The sequence below is a fragment of the Sorex araneus genome, chromosome 6 (assembly GCF_027595985.1).
Source record: "Sorex araneus isolate mSorAra2 chromosome 6, mSorAra2.pri, whole genome shotgun sequence".
Taxonomy (NCBI): Eukaryota; Metazoa; Chordata; class Mammalia; order Eulipotyphla; family Soricidae; genus Sorex; species Sorex araneus.
In genome coordinates, this window is record NC_073307.1 from 21,284,625 (window position 1) to 21,291,624 (window position 7,000).

Genomic DNA, 7,000 nt, shown 5'->3' on the forward strand with positions numbered 1-7,000 from the left:
ACTCAGAAATTACTCTCAGCGGCGCTCATGGGTGCCTGGGATTGAACCCGGGTCAGCCACCTGCAAGTCAAAAGCCCTACCCACTGTAATATCATTCTGGCCCCAAGGTAGGAACCATTTCTAACAAGAACCAGAGGCTTCAGCAAGAGATGAAGGTGCCAAGAAGAGCAGGCTGGCCAGACCCGGGGTGGAGCCTCATGATGGAACTGTATTCTAAGAAGCATGAAATGATCTCACAAGGCCTCAGCACAAGCTTTCAGAGATACTTCTGAAGGCTTGTGGACTGAGGAGTAAGAACAGAGCAGAGAAGACCAAGGCAACTTACGACTCCTTATGAAAAAAAATGTCAGAGAGGTCAGAAAAAGCCGCTGGTTTCTGGGAAATTAAAATATGCATTATAGGGCCAGGAAGAGAATACAGAAGCAAGGCATTTTTCTTGTATGCAGTCAACCAGTTCAATCCATGGCACATGTGGTCCCTGAACACCACCAGGAATAGTCCCTGAGCACACAGTCAGGTGTAAGCCCTGAACATGCCACTATTACCGCTCCCTCTTACTGCTCCTCCCAAGTGACCCCCCAAGCACTGAGCAGAACTAGCTCCTGAGCGCTATGGGGTACAGAGCTGAGTTTCAAGGCCTCTGGAAGCAAAAGAAACAACTCGCATCAAAGTCAACTATAGCTGACTACCAGCTCTGTAGCAGGCAATCAGATGAGGACTTCAGATCCATCCTACCACCCAACACATACCTAGGAAAGCCTCTACACCCTGCCTTTCACCTTGAGGACGTCACCAGACAGTCCATCCATCTGGCACAGATTACAGAACGGCTTCTAACATTCCAACAAAATTTCCCGAAAAAGGGGATACTTAGCCAGCTCAAAATCCAACTTGCCAAATGGAAAGGTTCCAACTAGCCAACACAGGTCCAATAAAGAGGAGCCTCTTTCCTCTGAGTCTCAGCACTGACTTCCGGTGGAGGAGCTGGGCTGAAGGAGGGGCTTCAAGAGCCCCTTTAGGCCCAGTAATTCCGAACCTGTGGCTTCCCTTGGGGCTGCAAACACTCCGCTTCTTATGCAAGGACTGTTTCCCAGCGCTGATTAACTGCTATCTTGGATGCCCAACAGGTAAATTAATATTCAGCACTGACCTCTAGACATCCCACACCCTTGGCAGATGGCAGTCTCTGCCGCGGCCGTGAAGCAGCAGCCTCCCCCTGCCAGACTGAGATCACATTTTGTTTTTCAAAAGAGCAGTCTCCTGCTCCACCACCAAAGAACCTCCGCCACCGACTGACAAACCAAAACCAAATCTGGGGCCCAGAGTGATAGTACAGGGGCTTGGGCCATTTGTCTCGGGGCTGGAGAGGTAGTGCAGCTGCTAGGGTGCTAGCCTTGCTCGAGGCTGGGCCAGGTCGGATCCTTGGCACCCCATATGATCTCTCTAATGACCTTCAGGGATGATCCCGGAGAGCAGATCTGGAACTAAGCCCTGGGCGCTGCTGGGTGTGGCACCCAAACAAACAAAAATAATTAAAAAAAAGAAAATCTGGTGCAGCCTACTGTGAAGAGAGCCATGGACCGTGCTCTGAGCATCAGCAGGAGGAAAGAGGCGAGGAGCCAACACGGAGGGAAACGGCTCCCCATCCCCCATCCCTGAGAGTGGCTGCCCATCCTGGAGGCATCTGCTGAGGTTCCCCCATCTGAAATGCAGAGGCGCTAGAGGTCCCTCTTAGCTGTTCAAGGGCCACATCTGTCTCACCTTTTCCCCAGCAGGGATAATGATGGGGACAGCGAACAGCATTGCTCAATATGACTCAGTGGCCAGGATTGTGCTATCAACTCTGGGTATCACAAATTTCATTTACTCTTCCTAACAATCAAAAGAGGGGGCTGACTTCTACCCCACTCACAGATAAGGAAACTGAGTCAGGAGAGGGCAGGTCGAATTGCTCTAAGCCACAAGGCTTGTCTGGATTTGCACCTAGGCCTGATTTACGAAGTCTATGCTGTTCTCCTCGATGTGCACACTCCGTGACCAAGTAAGTCGCCACCAGCCTCTGCTCTCATCAGAGCTATGCAGTGCAGTTAGCTGGGCTGGACGCGGCCAGCTGTCTTCTCTCTGCACGTTTCTGCTGTTGGACTCAGGCATACTCTGGAGCCCTGAATTTGTCATGGAGCCTACATTTATTGTCAACAATCAAGGAACAAGATTTTCTTTTCTTCCCTGGAAAGTTACTGGGGAGAGGAGAGGGTTTGAAGTCACCACTCTCCTCTTAGTGCTTAGTTTTCCACGTCTCTCCATTCATGATACAGACCAGGCAAAGGGCCTGGGCTGAGGGGCCCGTGGGCTGGGTTTACTGTGCCTCCTTTTTTGAGACAGCCAGCCGGCATGCAGGCGATGGCAAGCACAAGGAGACCACCACTGCCCCTTCAGAGACAGCGGAGAAGGCCGAGGGCCAAGGAGCAGAGTGTGGATGGGCCAGGATTAGTGGACACAGTGCAAGCGTGGCACAGGGTCACAGTTTGACATCTCCTACCATCGGCCCCCTCAGAAGGGAGCCTATCATCCTTAGATACTAGTTTCCTCCCATCCCATTGGTGGATTCCAGGACGAGTGATGGCAGCTCCTGAGGGAAAGGCCTGGAAGAATACTGCGGGACCCAGGGGCTTCCTAGAGCCCCCATCAAGGGCTGGGGGAGACACGTCTGGGGGCAGAGTGGGTATTAAGCCAAATCCAAAGTTACTGCCTATTCTCCAGGGCCTTGTCTGGAGGTGAACCCTGTGCGGGGAGGAACATACAGTCCCACAGAGAGGTGGGAGTTACAGAGATATAAGGAGGGCTGGCAGGAGGTGGGGGTTCATTTCACCCTCGGGGGCCCTGTGCTAAACCATATGTGGGCCAGGAATGAGAAAAATAAGACAACATCAGACTTACAGTCCCAGGGGACCAAGAAGTCCACCCCAGAGGCACAGCTGCCTCCCAGAAAGGGCCTGGTCACGCTGGGAGCCAGCTGTTTCACCAACAAATGTTGACTGCCGGGAGCGAGACTCACCTGGGCACTGGGGAAGCAGCGGCAAGTTTTGCCTTCACAGCATTAGTGCATGGGTGAGAAAGGACTAGAGGCCAATTTGGGTGTTAAACAGTAGGAAGGAAATGGAAACAGAGCAGCCAGGGGGAGACTGGAGGGCACTGGAGTTTGTGTGCAGGGAGGCGGCCTCCTGATGCCTGTGGGCGACACCAGGGGGCCCTGGGAGGGTCGACTGTGGGGAAGCAGGCAGAAACCCCACAGGAGGTGGGTTCTGTGGGTGCAGAAAGATGACCTGGATGGTCGAAGAGAAACGAACAAGGAGGTGAGAGGAAGAAGCAAACTCTATCGAGTATAAGGCAGGGGCCGGACCACAGGCTGAATCTTATGACCACAGTAAAGAGTCTGACTTTTATTTTAAATGTGATGGGAAACAGGGAGTCAGGTCATACCATGTCATACTAGCATTTCCTAGCTGCGGCGTGGAGCTTGGCTGGCGGGGGCAGGGCTGGCAGGGAGACCCGTGAGAAGGCCGTAGGTGAACACCTGGGTGAATAGACAATTTGCCATCCAGCCCAGGATGTGTGTGCAAGGGGCCGGGGTGCCCCACACAATGGGCCCGCCAGCAGGCATAGCCAGCACTTGCCATCGATACAGCTCTGCCAATGTGCCTGTCCGGGATGGGCGCAGAAGTACGGCTGTTCTGTCCGGCAGTGCTACTCTGCCACGGCTCCCCGCTCCCCACTCCAAGAGAAGAACGAATCACTTTTTCATTTGGTTCCAGGCTCCTGGCTCGGTGCCCCATGCTGGAACATATGGTTTCTGTTGAGGGGCCGGAGCTACAGTCTCAGCACATACAGGGAGTCGCGGGCCCTGACCCATCTGGTGCAGGGGCTGCTGGTTCCTGGTGGCCACAGAGGAAGCCCCAAACAGGGCAGGAGCCAGAGAGGACCAGACATAATTTCCAGAGTAAGGCTTATTTTCACCTTGGGAGGGGGGCTGGGTCATAGTTGTGGGTGCTTAGGGGCTACTCTGTGCTCAGGGGTTACTCCTGCTGATACTCAGGGGACCATATGTGATGCTGGGGATCAAACCTGACTGTGCCACATGCAAGGCAAGCCCCTGACCCCCTGGACTATCTCTCTGGTCCCCAGTAGGGATTCTCACCCTAGACCTTACTGGGTATGTGCAGCAGTGAGAGGGCCCCAGATTCTGAGAGACTTGCAAGCTTAAGCCTCTAAATTAGGTTAAGAACTGTGTTTTACACCAGTGTTTTTCAAATTTGTTCCTATGATTCCCCCTACTCCCCCTATTCTACAGGGTGGTCCCCTAGTCTTGTGCCATGGGGGCCCATAAGGGGTCATATGGCTCTGGCTGAGAAATGCTGCTTTACAGCAAAGATTTCCAACCTTCTTATATGTGCAAACAGAAGAAAAGGAGAAATTTTATAGACTGCTAAGATAAAAATGAAGAAGAAAAAACACACATGACTTCAAATGGCATCATCTGGGCTTTCTGTTTTGTTCATTTGCTTTGATCCGTACCTGCTGGCGCTCAGGGCTACTCCTGGCTGGTGCTTGGGGGCCCATGGGGTGCCAGGCATTGAAGCTGGGGCTCTCGCAGCAGGGCATATGCTACAGCCCGTGGATCCACCTCCCTGGCCCTCAAATAAAATTGAATCAAGAGTACTATAAGCTAAGTGGCCTTTAATTCACTTTTTGGTGTGGGTTTCAGGCCGTTTTGTGGCACAGGTACTGACGCGTGGTGGGAGACCATTGTTTCAGTCTGTAGCTTCTCACCCTGCACGTGCATCAGAGCCACCTGGAGAGCCTGTTACAACAAGGATTCCTGGGCCCCAGCAGGTTTGGATTCAGTTCATCTGGGGTGAGGCCCAAGAATTTGCATTTCTAACAGTTTTCAGGGGTCCTGGGGCCATGCTTTGAGAATTACTGCTTTAGAACATAGCGAAAAGTGCATTCAAGTTAAATTCTGATTCTCTTTTCAAACTAAAGTTCTAACAGATGCCATAGCCCTCTAAACCACCCCTAAGTCCCAAGGAATTTGAGATTTTATTTTTGGAAGAAGCCCCTGGAGAGTGATAATCTGGACCTCCCCCTGGAGGTCAGGAAGCATCTGGGAAATAGCAGTTTGGAGGACGCAGGAAAGGGCCTCCAGAAAGCCCAAGCCAAACTCTGAACTGGAACTACGGGGATGGCCCTGGCTGACCCAATTACTAGGCCAATTACTGTTGAACAGGGGCTTGGGGAGCTGGGCAGACCTAAGAGCTCTTCTAGAAACCGCTGCCTGATTCCTGTTAAGCCCCCATCAGAAGACAAACAGATTCAGATAGAAGGTCTGCGCTGAGGAAGACAGGCTAACTGCTGGAGGTATATTCTGGGGAAAAGAAACAAACTGGGGGTGAGGGCATGAGATAGCTTGACGAGAGAAGCACATGCTTTGCATGCATAAGGGCCCGGGTTCAATTTCTGACACCCCGTGTTCCCCTGGGCACCACTGGGAGTGACCCCCCAGGACACAGCTGGGACTAACTCCAAGCACCTTCAGGTGTGAGCCCCTCCCCCCCACTTTCCCAGAAGTCAAAATTCTGGGCCTGCAAAGACAGTACAGTGGGTAAAGCACTGGCCCTGCACGCAGTCAACCTAGCTTTGATCCCTGGCACCACACGTGGCCTGCGAGGCCTGCCAAGAGTGATCCCTGAGCACAGAGCCTGGAGAAAGCCCTGAGCACAGCTGGGTGTGGCTGCAAAACAAACAACAGAAGTCAAAATTCCACTGAACAGATTTCAAAAGTTCATTCACAGAGCCTGTGGTGAGGTCACCGTGCTGAGGGCAGAGTACTCAGGACTGTGCTCCCTTTAAGCAAAAGCACTGGGGAGAGGCTTTGGAAGGGCCACTTGCCAGCTTCCCTCAGACCTGTGCTGAGTCAGTCATTCCCTCATGAAAGGGGGGAAGGGGGGGTGTGGGAATGAAATGTGGATTCATTCATGAATCAACCTCCAGAACAGGAAGTGTGACTTCTGAGCTATGCTGAGAAACCTTCCTCTGCTACAGGGAACATTGGCTTTGCCATCCAGCTAAATATATCCCGAGGTGCGGCAACATCAAGGTCAGGGAGACCCTACAAGTGAAGGGAAGAGGCGGCAGGACTTGATAAAGCAAGCAATACAATATAGTGGCCGCAGCAGTGTGCACCAGCTGGCCTCCAGCAGGCGCGTGAATTCTGTGAATGCAGTCATGCAGGGTGACGGGTGGGGCCGTGTTCTAAATCTGACTTTCCTGTTCTGTAAAATGGGGTAATATTAGTTCTTGTGTCACAGGGTTGTATTAAGATTTAAACCGAGTTAAAAGGCTTATCTTGGTGTCTTGCTTATTTTAAATATTCCATGCTACTTAAAAAAAAAAAGAAAGTCCTGGGCTGGAGAGATAGTACACTCTGGAGAGATAGTAAGGCACTTGCCTGGCATAAGCTGACCCTGGTTCAATCCTGGAGCCCTGCCAGGTGTGACTCCTGAGCACAGAGCTAGGAGTAAGCCCTGAGCACTGCTGTGTGGTTCAAAAACCAAACAATCAAGTCCAGGCCAGGGATGCACATCAAGAGCATGCCTGCCGTGAGTCCCCAGTCCAACCCCTTTAGTAAAATTAATATCAAGATAAAATAAGGATAAGTACTACATGATCTTAAGATATAAGTAGAATCTTATTATTTTTAAAATTTTGTTTTTGGGGACACACACACCTGGCTGTGTGTTTGGGGATTACTCCTGGCAGGGCTCGGGGAACCATATGGAGTGCCAGGGATCAAACTCTTAGTTGGCTACTTGCCAGGAAAGCTCCTTACCCACTATGCTACTACTCTAAACTATGGAATCTTATTTACTGATTTATTTTTTAAAAAACCAGAATACCTTAGAAACAGAAATTAGATTTTTGGGCCTGAAAATAGCTCAGAGGT

At 51.5% G+C, this 7,000-nt stretch overlaps 1 non-coding gene across 1 annotated transcript; it reads right to left on the reverse strand.

Moving 5' to 3' along the window:
* Positions 1-2,290: 2,290 nt before the first annotated feature.
* On the reverse strand, positions 2,291-2,420 carry LOC129406358 (small nucleolar RNA SNORA51). Its single transcript, XR_008630963.1, has one exon. It is a non-coding gene; the product is annotated as a small nucleolar RNA SNORA51 (small nucleolar RNA).
* Between the last annotated feature and the right edge of the window lie 4,580 nt (positions 2,421-7,000).